Here is a 27582-nt window from a genome sequence, read left to right on the forward strand (position 1 = left end):
CTGAGGCAGGAGAATCGCTTGACCCCGGGAGGCGGAGGTTGCGGTGAGCCGAGATGGCGCCTTTGCACTGTAGCCTGAACAACAATAGTGAGACTCCGTCTCAGAAAAAGAAAGAGGCCGGGCGCGGTGTCTCAAGCCTGTAATCCCAGCACTTTGGGAGGCCAAGGCGGGTGGATCACGAGCTCAAGAGATCGAGACCATGCTAGTCAACAAGGTGAAACCCCGTCTCTACTAAAAATACAAAAAATTAGCTGGGCATGGTGGCGTGTGCCTGTAATCCCAGCTACTCAGGAGGCTGAGGCAGGAGAATTGCCTGAACCCAGGAGGCGGAGGTTGCGGTGAGCCGAGATCGCGCCACTGCACTCCAACCTGGGTAACAAAAGTGAAACTCCGTCTCAAAAAAAAAAAAAAGAGAGCGAGAGAAAGAAAGAAAAACAAAAACGTGCACCTTATTAAGCACTTTGAAAATTGTGAAAAAGAGCGTACACAGAGGCAAGTTTTTAAACAAATTTGCATTTTAACAAATACTGTAATTATAAAGCAAAGACCAATGCGATACCAAAAAACAAAATACACCTGGCACCCCAGAAACCTCTAGGCATATTCTCTTTGTAATCACAAAAATAACACATTTTGTTGTAGAACAATCAGAAAAATAAGCAAAAGGATACCCACAGTCCCATAGAGGTTCTAAGTCACTTTCAGGTATCTCTGATGCTCTTTGAATTCACCAACCCGCACTTGACCAAATGGAGAACCTCCAATTCAGACCTTAGTTCAGGAAGGTAGTTGTGGGTGCCTCCTCCTGACAGGCCTAGTAACTGGTCTAGCTTCAAAGTTTGTCCTACCAGCCCCACTAGACTGGAACCAGCAAAGATCCAGTTTAGGGCCACTCAAAGACAATAAAGAAGGGCAGGTGGCAGTGTCCTTGAGGATGTGAATTTCCTGCTGAACCTTGGAATTAATTATATCTGGACCTTAATATGTATAGTATCCTGGTTACCCAAAAGTTCCATGTGATACACATTTCAGGATGAGAGAAGAGGCCTCTAGGTCTGACTGATCTTTGGTGATCATGGCTGCTTTTCCATTCCAGCCTGCTTGCCTTAACCAAGAGCCAAACCACCTTTATTTTAATTATTTTTTTGAGACAGTTTCACTCTGTAACGCAGGCTGGAGTGCAGTGGTGCCATCATGCTCACTGAAGCCTTGAACTCATGGGCTCAAGTGATCCTCTTGTCTCAACCTCCTCAGTAGCTGATACTACCGGCCTGTGCCACCATGCCTGGGTAATTGGAAAAAATTTTTTGTAGAGTTGGGGGTCTTGCTGTGTTCCCCAGGCTGGTCTCGAACTCCTGGCCTCAAGCCGTCCTCCCACCTTGGTCTCCTAAAGTGCTGGGGATTTCAGGAGTGAGCTACTATACCTGGTGCCAAATCACCTGCCTTTCAATTCTAACTTATTTTTTTTTCTAAGACAGCCTTGCTGTGTTGCCCAGGCTGGAGTGCAGTGGTGTGATCTTGGCTCACTGCAACCTCCGCCTCCTGGGTTCAAGTGATTCTTCTGCCTCAGCCTCCCTAGTAGCTGGGATTACAGGCATGTGCTGTCACACCTGGCTAATTTTTGTATTTTTAGTAGAGACAGGGTTTCACCATGTTGGCCAGGCTAGTCTCGAACTCCTGGCCTCAAGTGATCCGCCTGCCTCGGTCTCCCAAAGTGCTGAGATTACAGGCGTGAGCCACTGTGCCTGGCCTATTTTAAGTCTTCTACTTGCTAGCTGTGTAACCTTGAGCAAATCACTTCACTGTCCATGTGCCTCTGTTAACACATCTATCAAGCACAAATGGTGAAGGTACCTCTTGGAAATCATATGACAAGTTAATGAATTGCTATTTACATGCCTTTAGTGAAGGGCTCAGCTTGTGGTAAGGGCTCAGTAAGTGTAAGCTGTTTTTTTTGTTTGTTTGTTTTTGTTTTTTCGAGACAGTCTCACTTTGTCCCCCAGGCTGGAGTGCAGTGGCGCGATCTCAGCTCACTGCAACCTCTGCCTCCCGGGTTCAAGCAATTCTCCTGTCTCAGCCTCCCAAGTAGCTGGGATTACAGGCATGCGCTACCACCCCTGGTTAATTTTTGTATCTTTAGTAGAGACGGGTTTTCACCATGTTGGTCAGGCTGGTGTCAAATTCCTGACATGATCCACTCGCCTGGGCCTCCCAAAGTGCTGAGATTACGGGCCTGAGCCACCGTGCCCAGGCTGTGTAAGCTGCTTCATCCAGAACCTGCCTAGAAAGTCTCCTACTCTCCTCTGACCAAAAAAACTCCTCACTTTTCTTTTTTAAAAACGAAGGTGGCCGGGCGCGGTGGCTCAAGCCTGTAATCCCAGCACTTTGGGAGGCCGAGGCGGGTGGATCACGAGGTCGAGAGATCGAGACCATCCTGGTCAACATGGTGAAACCCCGTCTCTACTAAAAATACAGAAAATTAGCTGGGCATGGTGACGCGTGCCTGTAATCCCAGCTAGTCAGGAGGCTGAGGCAGGAGAATTGCCTGAACCCAGGAGGCGGAGGTTGCGGTGAGCCGAGATCGCGCCATTGCACTCCAGCCTGGGTAACAAGAGCGAAACTCCGTCTCACAAAAAAAAAAAAAAAAAAAAAAAAAAACCCACGAAGGTATGAAGTACATAAAGTGCACAAATCTTCAGTATGCTGCTTCATGGATTTTCTCCTTGTTTTTCAAAGTCCCATCGTCCTCTGGTTAGCCCAAAATCATTCTCTTCTTTGTGCTTCCTGCTTTCTTGGTGAGTTCCACCAGGAGGCAGTGTGGTATACAGTCAATGTCTTAAGGGCAGGCCCTACAACTCCTCCGGGAGTCTTGTGTTTGTCCATCTGTGAAAGAGGACAGATTACCAAAAGGACGCTCCAGAGGGTTGTACTAAAGATGAAATATGGGCTGGGCGCAGTGGCTCACACCTGTAATCCCAGCATTTTGGGAGGCCGAGGTGTGTGAATCACTTGAGGTCAGGAGTTTGAGACCAGCCTGGCCAACATGGTGAAACCCCATCTCTACCAAAAATACAAAAAATTAGCGGGACGTGGTGGTGGGCGCCTGTAATCCCAGCTGCTGGGGAGGCTGAGGCAGGAGAATCGCTTGAACCTGGGAGATGGAGGTTACGGTGAGCTGAGATCGTGGCACTGCACTCCAGCCTGGGCGACAGAGCCAAAACTCTCTCAAAACATAAAGATGAAATAAGGCCTGTAAATAATGCCAGACAGTGCTGGGTGCAGTAGCTCGCGACTGTAATCCCAACACTTCGGGGGGCTGAGACACAAGAATTGCTTGAAACTGGGAGGCAGAGGTTGCAGTGAGCTGGGATGATGCCACAGCACTCCAGCCTGGATAGAGCAAGACTCTGTCTCAAAAAAATAAAAATAATAATAATTGGCCGGGCAAGGTGGCTCATGCCTATAATCCCAGCACTTTGGGAGGCCAAGATGGACAGGTCACCAGAGGTCAGGAGTTTGAGACCATCCTGGCCAACATGGTGAAACCCTGTCTCTACTAAAAATACAAAATTAGCTGAGCATGGTGATGAGCACCTGTAATCTCAGCTACTTGGGGGGTTGAGGCAAGAGAATCACTTGAACCCGGAAAGCAGAAGTTGCAGTGAGCTGAGACCCTGCCATTGTACTCTAGTCTGGGCGAAAAGAGCGAAACTCCATGTAGAAAATGAAAAAAAAATTAAAAAGAAAAAATATTGTCTGACACATGCCAATCAAAGGTTTTTTGTTTGTTTGTTTGTTTGTTTTTGAGACACGCTCTTGCTCTGTTACCTAGGCTAGAGTGCAGTGGTGTGATCATGGCTCACTGCAGCCTTAACCTCCCAGGCTCCAGGGATCCTCTTTCCTTAGCCTCCTGAGTAGCTGAGACTACAGGTACATGCCACCATGCCTGGCTAATGACTGGTTTGTTTTTTTTTTAATATAGAGACAGGGTTTTGCCTTGTTGGCCAGACTGGTCTCAAACTCCTGGGTTCAAGCAATTTTGCCTCCTAGGCTTCCCAAAGTGCTGAGATTACAGGTCTGAGCCATCCAGGCCGGCCTAGCAAAGTTTTAAAAGTTAGTAATCCCTGTTGTCAGGGAAGGTACTGTGAAGCAGTCCCTTTCAGCCAGTGCTGGTGGGAGTGTTAAATCAGTACAACTCGCTGGACGCGGTGGCTCACACATGTAATCCCAGCACTTTGGGAGGCCAAGATGGGCAGATCACAAGGTCAAGACATCAAAACCATCCTGGCCAACTTGGTAAAACCCCGTCTCTACTAAAAATACAAAAATTAGCCGGGCGTGGTGGTGCGCACCTGTAATTCCAGCTACTTGGGAGGCCGAGGCAGGAGAATCACTTGAACCTGGGAGGCGGAGGTTGTGGTGGGCCGAGATTGCGTCACTGTACTCCAGCCTGGGCAACAAAGTGAAACTCAGTCTCAAAAAAAAAAAAAAAAAAAAAAAAAAAATCAGTACAACCTTTCTAAAGAGCAACCCAGAAAAAAAACCATCAACAATCATAAAAATCCCATTGTTAAGAAAGTCATTGTGCAGGAATAGTCACAAATGAGCAACAAGGTGTAAGTACAAGGATTTTTATCACATCCTCACATCATTACTTATAAAGTAGAAAAAACTAGAACTAAAAAGATCTGATAATAAAATTATTAAGTAAATCATGGTTTGTTCATATTAAGGAATTTTATTCTGTTACTAAGTGCTCCCAGCACTTTGGGAGGCCAAGGTGGGTGAATCGCCTGAGGTCAGAAAGTCAAGATCAGCCTGGCCAACATGGCAAAACCCATCTCTACTAAAAATACAAAAATTAGCTGGGCATAGTGGTGCACACCTGTAATCCCAGCTACTCAGAAGGCTGAGGCAGGAGTATCACTTGAACCTGGGAGGTGGAGCTGCAGTGAGCCAAGATCCTGCCACTGCTTTCCAGCCTGGGTAACAGAAGGAGATTCTGTCTCGAAAATAATAATAAAATAAAGATTTTCTCCTCTCAATAAGAATAAATATGTAACTATGTACTCTAAGATTATTTTATGCTTAAGATATAATAAGAGGAGAAAAAGTTCCTTCAGCACCACCGGGAAATAATGAAAAAAAGAAAAAAGAAAAGAGAAAAAGGAAACATAAATGGTATAACCACACATTTATGGGAATGACAATTATATAAAACATATTTTTTGCCAGGTGTGGTGGCTCATACCTACAATCCCAGCACTTCAGAAGGCCAAAGCAGGAGGATTCCTTGAGGTCAGGAGTTCAAGACAAGCCTGGGTAACATAGCAAGTCCCTGTCTCTATAAAAAAATTAAAAAATTATCTAGGCATGGTGGTGGCTTGTAGTCCTAGCTGCTTGAGAAGCTGAGGCAGGCAGATTGCTTGAGCCCAGGAATTTGAGGTTACAGTGAGCTATGATTGAGCTGCTGCACTCCAGCCTGGGTAGCAGAGCAAAACCCTATCTTACACACACACACACACACACACACACACACACACACACACGGAGAGAGGGAGAGAGAGAGAGAGAGAGAGAGAGAGAGAGAGCGAGCATTTATTATATATACCGCTTACTGTGCTAGGTGCTTTACGTCCTTTATTTCATTTAGTCTGCACTGAAATTCTACAAAAGAGGTATTACTGTGCCAGTTTTTGTTTTATTTTGAGGCAGAGTCTCCCTCTGTTGCCCAGGCCAGAGTGCAGTGGTGGGATCTCAATTCACTGTAGCCTTCACCTCCTGGGTTCAAGTGTATCTCCTGTCACAGCCCCACCCCACACCCCAACCCAGTAATTGGTACCACGGGTGTGTGCCACTGCACCCGGCTAATTTTTGTGTATTTTGTAGAGATGAGGTTTTGCCATGTTAACCAGTCTGGTTTCGAACTCCTGGACTTAAGTGATCCACCTACCTGGGCCTCTCAAAGTGTTAGGATTATAGGCATGAGTCACACCCAGCCACTGTGCCAGTTTTAGAGAAGAATAAACTGAGGCTTTAGAGAGTTAAGTGACTCGCCCAACCTGCCCGAATCAGATTTTAAACCCAAATCTGTTTGATATTAACCGAGATAGAATGACAGAGATTGGGTTAGTTTTGTCTGTTCTTGAACTTCATGGAAACAGAGTTGTATACTAGATACTCTTTGCATCTGACTTCTTCTGCATAACCGTTTTTTGAGATTCATCCATATGTTACTTTCTTTATAGTTGAGTAGTATTCCATTGTATAATAATCCACCTGTAATCCCAGCACTTTGGGAGGCCGAGGCGGGTGGATCACGAGGTCAAGAGATCGAGACCATCCTGGTCAACATGGTGAAACCCCGTCTCTACTAGAAATACAAAAAATTAGCTGGGCATGGTGGCACGTGCCTGTAATCCCAGCTACTCAGGAGGCTGAGACAGGAGAATTGCCTGAACTCAGGAGGCGGATGTTGCGGTGAGCCGAGATTGCGCCATTGCACTCCAGCCTGGGTAACAGGAATGAAACTCCGTCTCAAAAAAAAAAAAAGAAAAAAAAAATCCACAATTTATTCACCCATTCTCCCGTTGATAGACACGGGTTGTTGCAAACTCAACCTCCTGGGCTCAAGGAATTCTACTGCTTCAGCCTCCTGAAGTGCTGGGATTACAGGCTTGAGCCACTGCACCTGGCTGAATCTATCATTTTCTTTCATCATGAGTGCTGTTAGTGGCTTGTTGAATAAATCCTTTCTTATTTAGAAGTCATGAAAATATTATCTTATGTTTTCTTCTAAAAAGTTGTAGGTTTTTGCCTTTCACATATTAGTTTTTATCCACCTGAATTTGATGTTTGCAAATAGTATGAAGCAGAGTCCAATTTCATTTTCTTTCTATATAGGTAACCAGCTATTCTAGCACCATTTATTAAAAATATCTCTTTTCCTTATTCTCTATAGGGCTACCTTTGTAACTATATATGTGTAGACTTGTTTCTAGGGACATACAGTTTTTCAAAATTATTATTATTATTTTTTTTTTGAGGCGGAGTTTCACTCTCGTTACCCAGGCTGGAGTGCAATGGTGCGATCTCGGCTCACCGCAACCTCCACCTCCTAGGTTCAGGCAATTCTCCTGCCTCAGCCTCCTGAGTAGCTGGGATTACAGGCACGCGCCACCATGCCCAGCTAATTTTTTGTATATTTAGTAGAGACGGGGTTTCACCATGTTGACCAGGATGGTCTCGATCTCTTGACCTCGTGATCCACCCGCCTCAGCCTTCCAAAGTGCTGGGATTACAGGCGTGAGCCACCGCGCCCGGCCTCAAAATTATTTGATGGAATATTCGAGCAAAAAAGTGTGAAGAAACCACTTGACTAAACAAACTGTGTGGCGTTTATCTGGTTATTTAACTTCTCTGAGTTTCCTGCACTGTTGGTTGGGAGCATCAGATGGGACCATGCAGTAAAGCAGCTAGGAGACACTTTACATGGTAAGTCTCTGGGACCAGAGGTAGTGTCTTTTTTCTTTTGTTGTTGTATTTCAAGTGCCATGCAGTTCATGGAAACACCCACTTGTGACAGGAGCTGCTTGGGAAAGAGCTCAGAGGACGTGACATTTGGGTGGGTCGTGAATGATGGTGAAATCTGTCATCTCTTTTTATGAGTGTCATCTGTTGGCTGTCCATGGCACATTTTGCATGTGGGTTTTATCTGCATATTTTAACTGGTGTAGTAGGGCCCAGAGGGAGAGGTCTGTACCCTGTCCCACATACCAGCTTTCGGGGAACCCCTGGTAGAAGTCACCCAAGAAGATCTAGCAAGGGTGCCAGCTTCATTTTTACTAGACATAGATACATGTCACTGAGAGCAGGGCTGGGCCTTTTAAAAATTCTGGGCACTGGAGTGCTGCAGGATTCCCAAGTTTCACCCACACACTGCTGCTTCCTCCCCAACCCCCAGCCAGGGGCCAGCAGGTACAGCAACAAACGCACCTACTCACCCCAACACCGCCACCCTTGGGAGTGAAGAAATCCACACCACACCCCCAGTCCAGTCTTGCCTCTGGGAGAGGGAGTATAGGGTCTTGCACTCAGCAGGCACCCGGTAAGCATAGAGTGAATAACATGTGAGTAACCTTATTAAGATTAGGCTATATGAGCGCATTCCCAGCTGCTACTGCATGGCAGGAAATGAATAGATTGTGTGGCCCTTCCCAGTCCTGGGGGAGCACCATTACATACACAGATTCCCCAGTGATGGAAAATCTGTATATTTCCAATTCTTCTCTTAATTGCTGAATTAGGAATGATTCCTCCCCTACCTGCTAAATTAGCATAAAGGGGGGTGTGCAGAAAGGAGCTTTTATTTATTTTTTTTTTTCACCTGAGATGGAAAAGAAAGATCACTCCAGGCTGGAGTGCAGTGGTGTGATCTTGGCCCACTGCAACCTCCGCCTCCCAGGTTCAAGTGATTATCCTGCCTCAGCCTCCGAAGTAGCTGGGACTACGGGCATGCAACACCATGCCCATCTAATTTTTTTGTATTTTTTAGTAGAGACGGGGTTTTACCATGTTGGCCAGGATGGTCTCAATTTTTTAACCTCGTGATCTGCCCATCTTGGCTTCCCAAAGTGTTGGGATTACAGGTGTGAGCCACCACACCCCACCAGCTATTTTAAATTAAACTCTCTGTGAGATTCTGGTTTTGATGCCCTGTCAGATAGGGAAATGATTGAATTACATCCCTCATCAAAAGTAACAATTTGGCAGTATCTAGCAAAACTTAAAATTCACATGCAAAAAAAAAAAAAATTCACATGCATTTTGAACCTACACTTTCTTCTAGCTTCATCCTATGCCAACAACATAGGTACAAAAATATTCAAGGCAGCAATTTTTTTTCTGTTGCTTAGATTTGAGATCCCAACAGCACAGCATTTTTTAAACGGACAAATATTTGAGAGTTGGCAAATGTCTGTTCATTCATTAGACACATTCTGTTGACATATTCCCATTACCAGGGACAGCAAAAACAAAGTACCTATAATAAAGTCCCTATTCTTACAGAGATGTGCTTTTTAATCCATCAAAACAGCACTGAATATATAATTTATAATACACCCAAGCAATGGAATATTGTGCCTCCATCAAAAGGAATGCTTTTTGTCACTATATACTGCTTTTAAAAGATGTAAAAGACAATTTTTTTTTTTTTTTTTTTGAGACGGAGTTTCGCTCTTGTTACCCAGGCTGGAGTGCAATGGCACGATCTCGGCTCACCGCAACCTCCGCCTCCTGGGTTCAGGCAATTCTCCTGCCTCAGCCTCCTAGTAGCTGGGATTACAGGCATGTGCCACCATGCCCAGCTAATTTTTTTTGTATTTTAGTAGAGACGGGGTTTCACCATGTTGACCAGGATGGTCTCGATCTCTTGACCTCGTGATCCACCCGCCTCGGCCTCCCAAAGTGCTGGGATTACAGGCTTGAGCCACCGCGCCCGGCCTGTAAAAGACAATTTTTTAAAACTTATGGGTCTTTTGAATGTATTACCTATTCCAGAAATGAAAATAAAATGAAGAAAAAAGAGAAAAGCAAGTTTTGGCTGGGTGCAGTGGCTCATGCCTGCAATCCCAGCACTATTGGAGGCTGAGGTAGGCAGATCACTTGAGGCCGGGATTTCAAGACCAGCCTGGCTAACATGGTGAAACCCTGTCTATACTAAAATTACAAAAATGATCTGGGTGGGGTGGCACACGCCTGTAATCCCAGCTACTCAGAAGGCTGAGGCAGGACAATTGCTTGAACCCAGGAGAAGTTTGCAGTAAGCCAAGACTGCACCACTGCACTCCAGCTTGGGTGACAAAGCAAGACTCTGTCTCAAAAAAAAGAAAAGAAAAGAAAGTTTCAAAACAGGGTGTACAATATTATCTTACTCATGGATAAAAATTATATACATATGCATATATATACATTCATATAAACATTGTGAAAAAATGTTTTAAAATTGCTAACGATAAAACTAGAAAGTGGAACTAGAAAGGTAAGATTTTGCTTTTCTCTTTATACCCTTTCATGCTGGTTCAAAATTTAATTAATTAATTAATTAATTTTTTTTTTGAGATGGAGTTTTGTTCTTATTGCCCAGGAGCGATCTTGGCTCACTGCAACCTTTGCCTCCCGGGTTCAAGCGAGTCTCCTGCCTCAGCCTCCTGAGTAGCTGGGATTACAGGCATGTACCATCACACCCGGCTAATTTTTGTATTTTTAGTAGAGACAGGTTTCTCCATGTTGGTCAGGCTGGTTTCGAACTCCCAACCTCAGGTGAACCACCCGCCTCAGCCTCCCAAAGTGCTGGGATTACAGGTGTGAGCCACCGCGCCTGGCCAATTTTATTTTATTTTAATGTATTTTTTGTAGTGGGGCGGCGGGGCGGCGGGGCGGCAGGGCGGGGAGGGTGGGGTGGGGGTGTCTTGCTATGTTGCCCAGACTGGTCTCAAACTCCTGGTCTCAATTGATCCCCCTGCCTCAGCCTCCCAAAGTGTTGGGATTGCAGGCGTGAGCCACTACACCTGGCCTAAAAATTCTGACCTAAGGAAAGCTGTCTAATTTTTTAAACCATTACAAAAATTCCTTATAACCTTGAGAGTCCATGAGATCTTAAACTTCCAGCAGGGGGCAGCAATGATTCTCAAATATCTCTGACGTCAGCGCAAAGCTGAGGATTAGTGTCCACAGGTTTCCGTAAGGCCCAAACACTGTCCTTGCATCACAAGACTGTGAAGGAAACAAAATGCAGTAATCACCGAAGGTTTAAAATGCTGCAGGAATTGTGTAACAAAATATTTCTGTATGGCTCTTTGTTAACATATCTGTGAGTTAAACTGCCTTTTCTCACTCTGGAGTTCAGAGTTTTCTCATCCATTAAATTGAGGGGGTTTGCTGAGATCATCTTAAAAGTTCTCTTTCCATCTCCATAATGCTAAGATTTTATGACTTAAAAACCCAGCATCAAGAAGGAACAAGCCCCAGTGCCTTCTGAAATTAACTGGCTTATCAAAGAATCTGCTTTAAAACCCTCAGCTGGTCAATGAATTATTGCTGGTTTATCTTTAGTATAGATCAAAGAATACTTTTTTTCACGGGGGGAGGATGTTGGTATTTACTTAACTCACTGATGGAGAAAAAGAACTCTCCCACTCTATAAATGTTTAGCATGTGTGTAAAGGTCGTGGGTCTGGTGTTCAGAAATTACACACAGGCTTACGAAAGAATCTTCACTGGGTTGGCCAAACTAAACAACAGGCAGTTGTAGGGAAATAAACACAAGTTAACATTTAACCACAACAAGTCTCTGTTCTTGCTGCTCAGTTGTTCTAAGAGGGGCCTTGAGAAGGTCAGAGAGCTCTGGCTACTCTAGCGAGAGGGCTCTTCTGAGAATGTACTCATCTATTAGCTTTGTTACATATATAAAATAAAAAATCTACAGTATTATAATAAAATAAGTATAGTCCCTGCCTCACTGAATTCTCAGTATATCTATCTATAGGCTGGGCACAATGGCTCACGCCTGTAATCCCAGCACTTTGGGATTCCTCATCTGTAAAGTGGGGATACCGAAAACCTCTAAGACTGTGAATTGCTGTGAGTGTTCAATGATATAATATATTGTTAAATTGCTTAGCATAGGACCTGACAACTGGCAAGACTTGTTAAAATATTAGTTAATAGTATTGTTTAATAAAGATTAAGCAAAATAATATTCATACATACAGCCACATTTCTGGGATGTAGACACCCCTTTCTCAAGTTATTCAGAATCTCCCAGCACCAAAAGATTAATTTCCTATATTTTATAAGAAATGTATTCTTCCCCTGACATAGTTATCTTTTTTGAGACAGGAGCTTGCTCTGCTGCCCAGGCTGGAGTGCAGTGGCTCTATCATGGCTCACTGCAGCCTTGACCTCCCAGGCTCAAGTGATCCTCCCACCTCAGCCTCCCAAGTAGCTGGGACTACGGACGTGAGCCATCCCACCTGGCCCATAGATATCATTTGATCCTACTAGAATGTCTTCAGGAAAGAATGATGCAAAGAGGCCCCAGCCCTCAAACCCCAGAAGCCTAGGCAAGGTCCCAGGGAAGGAAAGCTGAGATGGAGACTAGACCTCAGGACAGACAAATCAAGACAGCCAGACAGGTTATCAGTCACCTGGGGGCATTTGTTAAAAAGTTTCCAGGCCCTAGCCTCCAAGATTTCATTCCGTTCCAAACTGGATTTCAATACATAGTTTAATATTTTCATAAAACTATAATCACAGGAAGGGTTTCACATGATCTTATTCTGCCACCACCACCCCCTCCCCGCCACCCCATTCCCCACCAGTTTATTTATTGTTTTCTCCCAAACACTGACTCACTTCCTTTATCCTCCGTCAAGGGCACTGCTTTGATTTGCTGCAGTGGCTGCCCCTCTCAGCTTCTAAGCCTTGGTATGAGGGCGTGTGAATTCTTCCATCTGAAGTCATCTGCTTTCTCACAGCCTAACACTTCGCTTCTCTTCTAAAAGCAACTGACAATTCACCTCCTTCTGGAAGCCTTCCCTGTTGCATTTTTTCACTTTGGCACTATGTTCTGTGCCACAGATGCAAGTGGGGTTGTGGGAATGCAACCAGGCGGTGCCCTTCTGTCTTTGCTAGGGGTGCGTAAGTTCTGGTTCTTTCCATTGGGGGCAGCATGGTTTTAGGGAGAGAGCAAGGACTCTGGAATCTGTCTGTCATGAACATTCAACAGCACTACTCAGGAGCTCTCGGATTCCTCCTGGCTGTCCTTTGTCACCTTGGGATCAATGCTTTCTTCTCATGGGTCATCCCAATTTCTTCAGGCAGCTTTCTCTTCTCCTCTTTATATTACTATAAGAGTGGACAAGAAGGCTTTTTTTTTTTTTTTTTTTTTTTTTGAGACGGAGTTTTACTCTTGTTACCCAGGCTGGAGTGCAATGGTGCGATCTCGGCTCACCGCAACCTCCGCCTCCTGGGTTCAGGCAATTCTCCTGCCTCAACCTCCTGAGTAGCTGGGATTACAGGCACGCACCACCATGCCCAGCTAATGTTTTGTATTTTTAGTAGAGATAGGGTTTCACCATGTTGACCAGGATGGTCTCGATCTCTTGACCTCATGATCCACCTGCCTTGGCCTCCCAAAGTGCTGGGATTACAGGCTTGAGCCACTGTGCCTGGCAAGAAGGCCTTTTTTTAAAAAAAATTAAATAGAGACAGAATCTTGCTATGTTGCTCATCTTTATTTCTTTTTCTTTTATTCTTTTTCTTCATTTTTTTTGAGGCGGAGTCTCGCTCTGTCACCCAGGCTGGAGTGCAGTGGTGTGATCTTGGTTCATTGCAACCTCTGCCTCCCTGGTTCAAGCGATTCCTCTGCCTCAGCCTCCCAAGTAGCTGAGACTACAGGCATGCACCACTACAACCAGCTAATTTTTGTGTTTTTAGTAGAAACGGGGTTTCACCATGTTGGTCAAGATGGTCTCGATCTCTTGACCTTGTGATCTGCCCACACTGCCCTCCCAAAGTCCTGAGATTACAGGAGTGAGCCATTGTGCCTGGCCTATTTCTTTTTAAATAAAATGGAGACTGAGTTTTGCTATGTTGCTGGTCTTGAACTCCTGGCTTCAAGCAATCCTACTGCCCCAGCTTCCCAAAGTGCTGCGATTGCAGGTGTGAGCCACTGCGCCCAGCCAGTCCTCTTTTAACTCTCCAATGCACAACTAAGATCATACCGTGCACCCCACCATGAGTATTGTGTCTTCATCTGTCAAACGGGGATGATTATAGTTCCTGCCTCACTGAATTCTCGTAAGAATGAAATGAGATCAGGCGTTTTTCCAGGACCTGGCACCTGGCAAGTCGTGGCAGATGCTTTGGACTCGGTCACTCGACACCCATCCCAACCCTTTTCTAGCTTTGCTTCCTGGACTGCAGAGGATGGAAAGCTAAATACGACATTTCTCAAACATCCTTGCAGCTCTGGTTCTGTTTATGATTTAGATTCCACTGTGTGAGACTTGATAACTATGAGTTATGTCGAGGGAAAGAGAGTGGGAAGTGTCCACTTTGCTGGCACTGGTCAGGGCAGAGGCAGCGTTATTCTGGAGCCAACAGCCGTGGTGGCTGCTTAGCAATTCTTTTTTTTTTTTTTTTTTTTTTTTTTTAGACAGTGTCTCATTCTGTCACCCAGGCTGGAGTGCAGTGGCACAATTATAGCTCACTGTGGCCTCAAACTAGTGGCTTCAAACAATCTTCCTGCTTTGGCATCCCAAAGTGCAAGGCTTACAAGCATGAGCTACTGTGCCCAACGACGGTGTCACTTTGAAACTCACTGCTGGATATTTATCCTAGAGTCTATTTCTTCAGCTTCCCTAATGATTCCGTGAGCCATCCATACTCCTTAATGAACCCTTTTGTGCTTAAATTATCAAGAGTGAAATGTGTTTTCTGCAACAAAGAAAACTAACACATACATTCAATAAGGTTAGCTGTTAAAGGTTTAGTAATAATGGAAGTAATTACATTTCAGAAAAGGAAATTTTAAACTGGCTCCTAGATAAGACCATATAAAAGAACTTCTGGAGTAGTACTGTCCCACAGAACTTTCTCTTTCTTTTTCTTTTTGAGACAAAGTCTTGCTCTGTCACCCAAGCTGGAGTGCAGTGGTGCCATCAATGCAGACTTGAACTCCTGGGCTCAAGTGATCTTCCTGCCTCAACCTTCCAAGTGGCTTCCCAAAGTGCTGGGATTACAGACATGAGCTACTGAGTCTGAGATGAACTTTTTTTTTTGAGATAGAGTCTCGCTCTGTCACCCATGCTGGAGTGAGGTGGCACAATCTCAGCTCACTGCAACCTCCACCTCCCAGGCTCAAGCGATTCTCCAGCCTCAGCCTCCCAAGTAGCTGGGATTATAGGCACCTGCCACCACACCTAGTTAATTTTTGTATTTTTAGCAGAGCCAGGGTTTTGCCATGTTGGCCAGGCTGGTATCAAACTCCTGCCCTCAGGTTATCTGCCCGCCTCAGCCTCCCAAAGTGCTGGGATTACAGGCGTGAGCCACTGTGCCTGTCCAGAACTTCGTTTAATGATGGAATGTTCCCTATTTACACTCATTATAGTAGCTGCTGATTATATGTGGCTGTTGAGCACTTAAAATGTGGCTTCTATAACTGAGGAACTGAATTTTTAAAATTTGATTTAATTTTAACAAATTAACTTTAAAATTAAATAGCCAAGCCAGGCACGGTGGCTCATGCCTATAATCTCAGTACTTTGGGAGACTGAAGCAGGAGGATCACAGGGTCAGGAGATCAAGACTATCCTGGCCAACATGGTGAAATCCCATTTCTACTAAAAAATACAAAAAATTAGCTGGGTGTGGTGGCACACGCCTGTTGTTCCAGCTACTTGGGAGGTTGAGGCAGAGGAATTGCTGGAACTCGGCCAGCAGAAGTTGCAGTGAGCCAAGATTCACGCCACTGAACTGTGGGTGACAGAGCAAGACTTCATCTCAAAATAAACAAATAAATAAAATAGCCCCATGCAGCCAGTGGCTACTGTGTTAGATAGCACAGTCTTGACTATCTCAGCCCTACCTTCCACAAGGGTCTCTCTCTCTCTCTCTCTCTCTCTCTGGCCAGGGAAACATCTTCATTCAGTTCTTCCACGACCCCCAGTCTCAGGGCCACACCATAATAATCTACAGAGGTGCAAAATGCCCATGATGATGACAATTTTTAAATGGTAAATTTAGAGTTTCATTGTCTGTAAACCTCATTCTAAGATTGCATATTGGCTTTCTATTTGTAGGATATAATGTTTATTGACTACAAGGTACTCGTACATGTGTATAATGAGAACTGTACAAGAATGTTTACTGAAGCATTATCTATAGTAGACAAAGGTTGGAATTAATCTAAATGCCTCCTGTCAAAAGAGGAATAGCCAAGCACAACGGAATATTCTATAAAAGTTAAAAAGGGCTGGGCATGGTGGCTCACACCTATAATCTCACCACTTTGGGAGACCAAGACAGGCAGATTGCGTGAGCCCAGCAGTTTTAGACCAGTTTGGGGAACATGACCAAATCCTCTCTCTGAAAAAAATACAAAAATTAGCAGGGTATAGTTGCATGTGACTGTAGTCCTAGCTACTCGGGAGGCTGAGGCAGGAAGGTCACTTGTGCCCTGGAGGTGGAGGTTGCAGTGAGCCAACATCATGCCACTGTACTCCAACCTGGGCAACAGACAGAGCGAGATCCTATCTAAAAAAAAAAAAGTTAAAAAGAATGACTATCTATAATAATCATATAAAGTGTTCAATATTATATTATTGAGTGAAAAGAATCAAAAGATAATATATAGAATATAATTTTTCTTAGAACTATGCATGTAAAAATACTACAAATTTATTTTCTATGAGTACATTTATATGTATGTAAAAGTATACTGAAAAGTCGGTGAGGATAGCCTCAAAACTCCTAGAAATGATTTTTTTGAGGGAAATGGAGAAAGGAACTGGTGTTGTGGGGAGTGATTAAAGAGAACCAAAACTTTGTCTGCAATGCTCTAATTTTTTTCAAAACAGACAAATGTATTCCCATATATTCACTAGTAATTAAAAGCTAATAAAAATACAAGAAAAATAATGGGAGACTTTTAAAGGGGTAACTTACTGTGACATAAGATGAATAATGATAAACTTGTTATTCAAAGCGAACTTTTTTTTTCATTTTGGCTGACTAGTGGTCACAAGGAGACAGCAGTCATAGAGCCATCACCCAACAAGTCTAGGAACCTTCTGGAACATAGACATTCACAAAAAGAGTGTAGATTTCAGTGAAGCTCCTCTTCCACGTGCCACTTTTCCATTTTATATGCATAAACACACATAAAGGAGCATAAAAGTTTCATAGACATTCCTTTTCACACAACCAAGCAAATACGCAGCTCAAGAGAAACCAGGAAAAGAGACCAGAGGTATCCAAGTTCAGCTTCGGGAGGGCTCTTTTCTACATGCTCCCACACCCCGCTCTTCCTCTCACACAGATGTTCCCTATAAATGAGCTTGGCTCTATGCAGTTCATATCAGAATGGGATTGTCCAAAACAGTTTGAAGAGAGGAACTCACACTTCCTGAAATGATTCTCTCTTGACATAAATTCAAATTTAGGAAGGAACTGTCTAAGCCTTTTATAAATACCCATGATGCCCATATGTGACTCAAGAATGATTTTGTTTCCTCCGGTCCTCCTGGTACCTCTTTTATCTTACTAGAGTGATGCTATGGCTTTGGTTCATGACTACAGTGAGTGACAGCTGGGAGCTGGCCCTTTCCTCCTGCCCCAATTTATAAATGGTGGGTGTTTCTCAGATCTTAAGGGCCCAGGTGCTTGGAAATACTGCCAAATATCTCCTTCAACTTAAAAAAAAGGTAATTATACTGGATTAGGTCGTGTATTCACATAATTTAATTCAGAGGATACAAAAGTGAAATTTGTTTCCCCATCCATGTTGTCCAGTTTCCCAGTTCCCTTTCCCAGTTCTACCAGTTCCTAGTATATCTTTCCCTAGATATTTTGTGCATGTTTAAAATAACATGTTTCGTTGGGTTTCTTTCTTTCTTTTTTTTTTTCTTTTTTGAGATGGAGTTTCCCTGTTGTTGCCCAGACCAGAGTGCAATGACTAGATCTCAGCTCACTGCAAGCTCTGCCTCCTGGGTTCAAGCGTTTCTCCTGCCTCAGCCTCCTGAATAGCTGGAATTACAGGTGCCCACTACCATACCCAGCTAATTTTGTATTTTTAGTAGAGACAAGGTTTTGTCCATGTTGGTCAGGCCGGTCTCGAACTCCCGACCTCAAGTGATCCACCCACCTCAGTCTCCCAGAGTGCTGGGGTTACAGGCGTGAGCCACCATGCCCAGACAAAATAACATGTTTTAAATCCTTTTAGGGCTGGGCTCAGTGGCTTACACATGTGATCCCAGCACTTTGGGAGGCTGAGGCGGGTAGATTGCCTGAGGTCAGTAGTTCTAGACCAGCCTGGCCAACATAGTGATATCCCATCTCTACTAAAAATACAAAAAATTAGCTGGACGTGGTGGTGGGTGCCTGTAATCCCAGCTACTTGGGAGGTTGAGGCAGGAGAATTGCTTTAACCTGGGAGGTGGAGGTTGCAGTGAGCCGAGATCTCACCATTGCACTCTAGCCTGGGCAGCAAGAGCAAAACTCTGTCTAAAAAAAAAAACCTTTTCAGTAGGGACAGGTTTTCACCATATTGGCCAGGCTGGTCTTGAACACCTGACTTCAAGTGATTCTCCTGCCTCGGCCTCCCAAAGTGCTGGGATTACCGGCATGAGCCACCAGGCCCAGCTAATAAATACTTATTGACTAAGTGAATGAGCATACACACTGTTCTGTGTCTTGCTTTTCTTCACTTTGATTGTCTCATTTCTGTACATAAGGAACTTCTTCATTTTTTTCATGACTGTATAGTGTTCCACTGTCTGGATTCATTATTATTTGATTAATCAGACCCTAACAATGAACGTTCGTTAATTGCTTGCTGTGACAATAAAGCTCAAGTTCCAGGGCCTCTCAGAGAGTTCCAAGACCTAGGATGTGTGCCATTCACATCCTTGTACAAATGTCACACCACGCATGTGTGAATACATCTATCTGTAAGATAAACTCCGCAATGCAGAATAGCTAGGTCAAAAGATAAGGTGCATTTTGCCAGCTTCTTTTTTTTGAGACACAGTTGCACTCTTGTTGCCCAGGCTGGAGTGCAATGGCACGATCTTGGCTCACTGCAACCTCCGCCTCCTGGGTTCCAGCAATTCTGCTTCAGCCTCCTGGGTAGCTAGGACTACAGACACATGTCACCATGCCCAGCTAATTTTGTATTTTTAGTAGAGATGGGGTTTTACCAGGTTGGACAGGCTGGTCTGGAACTCCTGACCTTAGGTGATCTGCCCTCTTCGGTCTCCCAAAGTGCTGGGACTACAGGTGTGAGCCATGGTGCCCGGCTTTTCTTTTTTTTAAGAGATGGGGTCTTGCTATGTTGCCCAGGCTGATCTCCAACTCCTGGGCTCAAGCAATCCTGCTTCAGCCTCCCAAAGCGCTGGGATAAAAGATGTGAGGCACTGTGCCTGGCTGTACCTCAATTTTTAAAACTTGAAAGAACTACGCTGTGGGGTCACAGCATGTTACTGTCTGTAGGTAGTAGCCACACTGGTCTTTTTCATTTCCCCAAGCATACCAAGCTCTTCCTGCACAGCAGCTTTTGTACATGCTGTTCCCACTGCCTGGAACACTATTTCTTTTCTTTTGCCAACACACAACGGCATCCATTCACTCATACACACATGCACATGTACACTCTCACCAACTCCTTTTTTATAATTCACTGTGTGTGAAAATACATATTGTATAGAAAAGGGGCTCATGCTTGTAATCCTGGCACTTTGGGAGGCTGAGGTGGGTAGCTTGCTTGAGCCTAGGAGTTTGAGATTAGCCTGGGCAACATGGCAAAACCCTGTCTGTACAGAGAATACAAAAATTAGCTAGATGTGGTGGTGCACACTTCTAATCCCAGATACTCAGGAGGTTAAGGTGGGAGAATTGCTTGAGCCCAGGAGATTCAGACTACAGTGAGCCATGATTACATCACTCCAGCCTGGGTGAGCAAGACCCTATCTTAAAAAAAAAAAAAAAAAAAGATGGCTGGAATGATGCACATACTCTTATAAGCTGTATGTATGAATTACCCTGCAAAACTCAAGCATAAGAAATTGCCCTTTTCTCAATCTTGCAGAGACTCAGATTTAGATTCAGTTCTAATTCTACCTTCTTAGTGGTCCCTCTTGATATAATCCCAGTCAATTTTAGCCACCTTGACTATTGGCCTCCTGAAATCAGAGAAGTGGCCGGGCTTGATAAGCATATTTAAGGCCGGGCCAGGTGGCTCATGCCTGTAATCCCAGCACTTTGGGAGGCCAAGGTGGGTGGGTCACCTGATGTCAGGAGTTTGAGACCAGCCTGGCCAATATGCTGAAACTCCATTTCTACTAAAAATATAAAAATTAGTTGGGTATCGTGGCAGGTGCCTGTAATCCCAGCTACTTGGGAGGCTGATGTAGGAGAATCGCTTGAACCTGGGAGGCGGAGGTTGCAGTGAGCTGAGATCGCGCCATTGCACTCCGCCTGGGCGACAAGAGCGAAACTGTGTCTCAAAAAAAACAAACAAACTGGGATTTAGAAAGTTCAGAAAAAATCTGGAATTTAGAAAGTTTAGAAAAATTGGAGAAGGGCCTTTGGCCCATGCGGTGGTTACGGAGATGCTCGTTGTTTCTGTGTAGTTGACTTCAAGACAGAAGGTTCAACCTCATTACAAGCTCAACTTCCAGGACCCTCTTGGTGACTTCCAATACCTAGGAAGTGTTTAGCATTCAGAGCTTCAGGAGCTATGGTCCTTCTACCTGCTGGGGTTTTGTGTGGGACTAGGGTAGGGGTCTTGTTACTCAGGAAACTGCCCTCCCTTCCTCCCAATTATATTTGCACTTTATTACTTTTTTTCTCTAGCTTTTTTTTGAGACGGATTTACACTTAAGAAAACCTGCTCTTGGATAATGGGTGGCAGGTGGGGCAGAGGGGATTTGGGAAGACCTGGAAAATTCCCAGGTCTCCACTAAATAAGAAAACTGGGGAGGAATGGGACTGGAGGGGAACGGAGAAATAAATGTATTTTCTTTTCTTCTTTTAAACAAAACAGTAGCTTACTATATATATTTTTTTCAAGCTTCTAGGAGAGTTTTGCAAACAATTGGAGTAATTAAAAGTTCTCAGAAGTAGCCGATGGTGCCCTTTTCACCGAGGGAATGTGGGCCAAGCATGATATATTAAAAGAGAGGGAGCTGCTCTATTGAAGTTAAAAATAATCTGTCACATGGCTAATTTGTTGGAATGCAGCAATAAAGGGCTGTGGGCAGAGGGAGAGCTGGAAGCAGCTGGGAAGTTTGCAGGCGGAGTGCACGCCCTGGGGACTGTGTTTGTAGGGAGAAAAAACAGTGTCACAGCTGACTTAGGGCACCTTATCAGAAAACCCACAAAATAGGCAGGAAGAAGGAAAAGTAGGTTTGAGTTCAGAGCATGACCTTTTGGGCTTATCGGACAGTGAAGAGATGGGTCAGAACTTGTCACCTGTGCTCACGGGATGCTGATTCACTCAACAAAGATGAAGCCTTTTCAGTTCCCCCTGCCTTTGAATCTGTTTCAAAGGAATACATAACCCAAAGGAGCCCTTTGATCCGAAATCCATGGGAAAATCAATCTATAGGGTTTTGAGCAAAAAAAGTTCAAGCCAGATATACAAATCCTAGTTTGGGTGGTTGAGGATTGTTTTAAATTTTGAAATGTTAGTGTCAAAAGAGAGAAAAAAAATTAATATAATCCCTGAATTTTCTACATGAGGCAACAGGCTCAAAGAGGTTGATGTGCTCAAGATCACTCAGTCAGCAACTGACAGAGCTAGATTCAAACCCAGAGCTAGAAAGGAAGGGCATCGTGGTTAGCAGACGCAGGATTCAGACAGCCCGATGTCAAATCCTGGCTCTACAAGCTGCAGGCCCCTTGGGCAAGTTTCTGACTCCTCTGAGTGTTAGTTTCATGTCTGTAAAATGGGAATAACAACAGTACCCCCCAACCCAGAATTGCACTAATGCATGTGAAGTGCTTGGTACAACATCCAGCCTGGAGGAAAGGCTTAATCAAACATTAGCTGTTATCATGCCACAGCTTTTTCATCACCTTGTATCAAATTTCTAGAGCTTTCCGCAGGTTAACTTGTCCAAACATCCTCTTTGATTTGGGTGGGATTCTCTCTCTCTCTTTCCCACCTCCCACTCTCATGCATTATATATAAAGAAAAAGAGGATGGCTGAACTTTAAGATAACCTCTCTATCCTCTCTGGTAGACACTCTCGCTAGCATTTCCTATACTCCCATGAGATTTGTTTTCTCTTAAGCTACATGCCCTCCGGCCTATATTTTCAGTATGGTTTCCAAGTTGCTGACATGCAGAAACAGTGCCAGCATGAAGAAGCAAGTATTACTGCCCCAAATGCAGTAGCGAAATGTGTTTGAATCTTTTCGAATAAGTTGATCATTTTTCAAAATCATAATGGGCACTGCTCACAGAGGGGGCTCTTAATATCCAAGGCACATTTGGGCTCATAGTTGGCACTTTTGGAAAGTGGGAGGCCAAATTCTGTGTGTGCACATCTCAAAGAATAGGAGCCTACCTCCCACAGCTTGGGCAAAAGCAAGGGTGAATTTAGTGGCTCAAGTAACCAGAAGACCAGATTTCATTGATGACTAGATTCAAGTGTTCACTAATGTCCTTAGACACATTTCTGCTTTGTTGGGCTCCATTCTTCAGACTGATTTTGGGCTCACTGCAACCTTCACCTCCCGGGTACAAGCGATTCTCCTGCCTCAGCCTCCCAAGTAGCTGGAGATAACCGATGTGTGCCACCACACTCGGCTACTTTGTATTTTTAGTAGAGACGGGGTTTCAGCATGTTGGTCAGGCTGGTCTCGAACTCCTGACCTTGTGATCCGCCTGCCTCGGCCTTCTAAAGGGCTGGGTTTGTAGGCTTAAGTCAGGATGCCCCACCAGGTTAATATTCTTAAGCAAATTATGTCACACTGCCCTTAGTTGTCTTTCCCTGATTGGCTGCTTTAAATCACGTGCCCATTCCTGAAACAATAGGGCCAGGAAAACAGGTTTCTCTGATTGGACAGATTGGATAATATGCCTAACCCTTGCTGCCAAGGGGAGGTGGAGCATACTGATTGGCTGTACCATTACTTCACATAGAATGGAAGAGGAACAGTTCCTAAAAGAAAAATTGTAGCTACAGAAACCAAAAGATAGGGAAAGGGAGGTGAATGTAAACCATAAATACCAAAGTCCAAGACAAGACCTACCTGTATTTTCCTGGGATGGTGGTTCACAGCTTGCTTCATATCCTCAAAGTTATTCTGTAATCCAAAAAATAGTAAGAATTTTGAGGCCTAGCACGGTTGCTCGAGCCTGTAATCCCAGCACTTTGGGAGGCTGAGGCAGGCGGATCATGAGGTCAGGAATTTAAGACCAGCCTGACCAACATGGTAAAACTCCGTCTCTACTAAAAATACAAAAAATTAGCCGGGTGTGGTAGCGCGCGCCTGTGATCCCAGCTGCCTAGGAGACTGAGGCAGGAGAATTGTTTTAACCTGGGAGGTGGACGTTGCAGTAAGCTGAGATTGTGCCTCTGCACTCCAGCCTGGGCAACAGAGCAAGGCTGCTTCTAAAAAATGAAAAATTGTTTGGACAAGAAAACGCTTCCTTCCACTCCAGATATTTCCTTCAGTGTGGAGGGCCATCAACTACCATAACGCTCCAGCCTCCTCTTCAGCCCTTACTCATGCACATAGGGAAAGGAGAGCATTAGGAAAAACTGGGCATGAGTTGCCGTTTCTTCCTCTTCCTGATATCTGAGGATGAAGAAGGGAGCACAAATTCTCTCCCTCCACATGGGAGGGTGCTCCAGTCCACTGCTGCTTGGGACTGATGGGATAGTCTGTTTCATTAGAATAGGAAGACACACTCAGCCACATTCTCCAGCCTATACAGCCTTTATCAGAAGAGAATTCATCTTCTGACTTTTGTCCCCCAATCAGCTGATTTAGAGCCTGAGTAGGGAGGAGGTCTGCAGTTTATTTATTTATCTTATTTTTTTGAGACAGGATCTCATTCTGTCACCTAGGCTGGAGTGCAGTGGGGCCATCTTGGCTCACTGCAACCTCCATCTCCTGGGTTTGAGTGATCCTCCTGCCTCAGCCTCCTGAGTAGCTGGGCTTACGGGCATGTGCCACCACACCCGCCTAATTTTTGTATTTTTAGTAGAGATGGGGTTTTGCCATTTTGGCCAGGCTGTGTCTGCCATTTATTGAATCCCTTCTGAAAAGTTGAAAAGAACAACCAACTTAGAGCATCAGGGACCCATACATAGATTTATCCTCTCACCTCTCCCCTTCCTTCCTGTATCCCCAGCCCCAGGAGAAGAAGTTGTTCTCCTTGGGACTCCATAGAGATAGTGGAGTGCTAGGAGTATTCTCAGAGGGAAATTACAAGAAAGGCAGGGAAGTTAGATTTACTTAATAACAGCAGGTGAGAGGAACTGGATTATTTCACATGGAGCGAGGCGGGGAAAAATGGGGCAGTGATTTAATAGTGGACTTCACCAGCACCACGAGCAGGGTGTGGCATCCCTGGTATTTTTCCACAGCCTCACCCTGACCGGGACCACAGTCACATCTGTCCCCTACCTCGCCCAACCCACTTGTATCCTTTTACGCCCACTTCTTGGCAAATAAATTGTTCCACTTCCACAGAGAGGGGCAGGAGTTTGGTGCATACACACCAGCTTAAATAACAGGATATTTTATTATTATTAATTCTTAATTACAGAAGTCATATACAATCTTTAAAATAACTCAGGATATAGAGAAGCATAGAAAATTATAAAGATGAAAGCTAAAGTCAACTCCAAGCCCTCAATTCTGAGATAGCTATTGTTAACCTTTTAGTTTATTAATGTTCAGCCTTTTTTCTATACATATTTTTAAATTTCTTTCTTTTTTTTTTTTTAAAGACGGGGTTTCACCATATCGGTCAGGCTGGTCTTGAGCTGCCGACCTCAGGTGATCTGCCTGCCTTGGCCTCCAAAGTGCTTGGATTACATGAGCCACCATGCCTGGCCTATTTTAAAATGTCTTCATATTACTTAAAAATTTTATAAAAGTAGTTCAAATAATATAGAAGCACATGATGTAGACGATGAAAATGGTTTATTCTGCAATTTCTTCTAATACTACAATGAACTTGTATTATTCCATGGAATTTCTGTTGTTGTCACCATATCCTTTTATCTTTCCTGGCCTCAAGATAGTGGCACACATGGCCGGGCAAGGTGGCTCAGGCCTGTAATCCCAGAACTTTGGGAGGCCTAGGTGAGAGGTGCTTGAGCTCAAGAGTTCAAGACTAGCCTGAGCAGCACAGTGAAACTCCATCTCTACAAAAAATTAGCCAGGCTTGCTGGTGCATGTCTGTAGTCCCAGCTACTTGGGAGGAGGATGGCTTGAGCCCGGGAGGTAGAGGTTGCAGTGAATTGAGATCATGCCACTACACTCCAGCCTGGAAGACAGAGCCAGATCCTTTGTCAAAAAAAAAAAAAAAAAAAAAAAAAAAAAAGAGAGAGAAAGAAGAAAAGAAAGGGCACTGATGTGAGAAGAAGGTACTGGTATTATGACATCCACTGTAGAGTTGAGGAACGGAGGCTCCCAGATTTACCCACAGCCACACCCCACTCTTGGTTGGGTGGCCAGATCCCTGGGGACAGGAACAGTTTCCTTACTTAATAGGCAGCTTGGTTAAGAAAAGTTGGTAAGAGCCAGGCACGGTGGCTCAAGCCTGTAATCCCAGCACTTTGGGAGGCTGAGGCGGGTGGATCACGAGGTCGAGAGATCGAGACCATCCTGGTCAATGTGGTGAAACCCCGTCTCTACTAAAAATACAAAAAATTAGCTGGGCATGGTGGCGCGTGCCTGTAGTCCCAGCTACTCAGGAGGCTGAGGCAGGAGAATTGCTTGAACCCAGGAGGCGGAGGTTGCGGTGAGCCGAGATCATGCCATTGCACTCCAGCCTGGGTAACAAGAGCGAAACTCTGTCTCAAAAAAAAAAAAAAAAAAAAAAAAGAAAAGTTGGTAAGAGAAGTGGCTTCCATTAGCCGGGGCTCTCGGCCTTTCTTCTCTGCTAGAAATACCCAGCACATTTGCCCTTACTCACACTGGCCTCTCCAGTTCCAAGAATTTGACTCTGGGTTGGGCAAGGTGGCTCACGCTTGTAATCCCAGCAGTTTGGGAGGGCAAGACAGGCAGATCACGAGGTCAAGAGGTTGGGACCAGCCTGGCCAAGAGTGAAACCCTGTCTCTACTAAAAATACAAAAATTGACTGGATGTGCTGGTGGGCACCTGTAATCCCAGCTACTTGGGAGGCTGAGGCAGGAGAAACACTTGAACCCGGGAGGCAAAGATTGCAGTGAGCTGAGATCACACCACTGCACTCGGGCCTAGATGACAGAGCTAGACTCTGTCTCCAAAAGAAAAAAAAAGAGAATTTGATTCAGGGAACATATAGCTGCAAGTGAACAAAGAGTCAAGGGAAAGTTCTTTATCAACAGGAGAATTATTTTATTCAATGTGTTTCCTTACAGAACTTTGGACAATACAGGGAAAGAATTAGAAGAAATAAAAGGCCAGTTACTTAGGCCACTTTTAATGAATCACCCCCCAATGTCATTACCCATCCTTAGTCAGGAAAAGCTTGAGTTTTTCCATGCCAAGAAAAACAGAGGGCAGGAAGAAACAAATTATGACCTTGTTTGTGTTTTGTGTCTTAACTGTTTGATTTATAGGCCTTGATCCAGCGATTATGGATGAAAGAAAATATCCCAGTGTCCCAAACCTAACCTGAACTTAACCAGGGGTGGGTCTCACGTCCACTGCTCAAGTTAGCACGAAGTTAAAATGCCTTAAGAAGAAAGCATCAAGGTTTGGAGCTGCATGTGGGCATTCTTAACCCAGCGGCAAGGCCAAATTCCTTTCCCACACTCCAATTTCAAAAAAACTCTGTTTAGAAACTTTACCCCTTTCTCCTCATCCCAGAAGTCGAGCATTTATCTATTCAGCAGATAGTTATCAAGCACCTACTGTGTGCAATGCATGATGCTGGACAGCAGACACAGTGAGCACACAGATCAGTCAACACACAAATCAGAAAATGTCATGTAGGCCAGGTGCGGTGGCTCATGCCTATAATCCCAGCACTTTGGAAGGCCAAGGTGGGAGGATCACTTGAGGTCAGGAGTTTGAGACCAGCCTGGTCAACATGATGAAACCTCATCTCTACAAAAAATACAAAAATTAGCTGGGTGTGGTGGTAGTAGAAGCCTGTAATCCCAGCTGCTCAGGAGGCTGAGGCAGGAGAATTGCTTGAACCTGGGAGACGGAGGTTGCAGTGAACCAAGGTCTTGCCACTGCACTGTAGCCTGAGCAACACAGTAAGACTCCATCTCGAAAAAAAAAAAAAATGTCATATAGCCATGAGCAAATGGAGAGAAAAGAAAACAGAATGATATGTTAGAGAGACACTGGGCAACTGCCCAGGAGAAAGTGATGAGTCTTGATCTTAGGAAGGCAATGACATTTAAACTGACATTGGAATAAGATCTGTATATGAAGCAGGGGTTGGGGAGACCATTCTAGGCAGAGGGAAAATCCTCCAAGACAGGATTGTGCTTGACATATAGAAATTAAGCCATCCTGAGGCCAGGTGCAGTGGCTTCCGCCTGTAATCCCAGCACTTTGGGAGGCCAAGGTGGGTGGATTACCTGAAGTCAGGAGTTGGAGACCAGCCTGACCAA

The 27582-nt window shown here is 44.6% G+C and overlaps 2 long non-coding RNA genes across 2 annotated transcripts in view; both read right to left on the minus strand.

Moving 5' to 3' along the window:
* Window positions 1-5030: 5030 nt before the first annotated feature.
* LOC141585590 (uncharacterized) lies at window positions 5031-13198 on the minus strand. Its single transcript, XR_012519133.1, has 3 exons — window positions 12418-13198; window positions 10641-10776; window positions 5031-5344 (listed from the first exon to the last, which is right to left on the minus strand). It is a non-coding gene; the product is annotated as an uncharacterized LOC141585590 (long non-coding RNA).
* A 1049-nt stretch (window positions 13199-14247) lies between these two features.
* The window catches only part of LOC120367207 (uncharacterized), a 33272-nt gene continuing 19937 nt past the window's right edge, over window positions 14248-27582 (minus strand). The window contains exons 3-5 of the long non-coding RNA XR_005581634.2: window positions 23044-23097; window positions 16732-16856; window positions 14248-14517 (exon numbers count right to left, since the gene is read on the minus strand). This is a non-coding gene — a long non-coding RNA (uncharacterized LOC120367207). The remainder of the gene's footprint in view (window positions 14518-16731; window positions 16857-23043; window positions 23098-27582) is intronic.

This window comes from Saimiri boliviensis, chromosome 1 (genome assembly GCF_048565385.1).
Source record: "Saimiri boliviensis isolate mSaiBol1 chromosome 1, mSaiBol1.pri, whole genome shotgun sequence".
NCBI lineage: Eukaryota > Metazoa > Chordata > Mammalia > Primates > Cebidae > Saimiri > Saimiri boliviensis.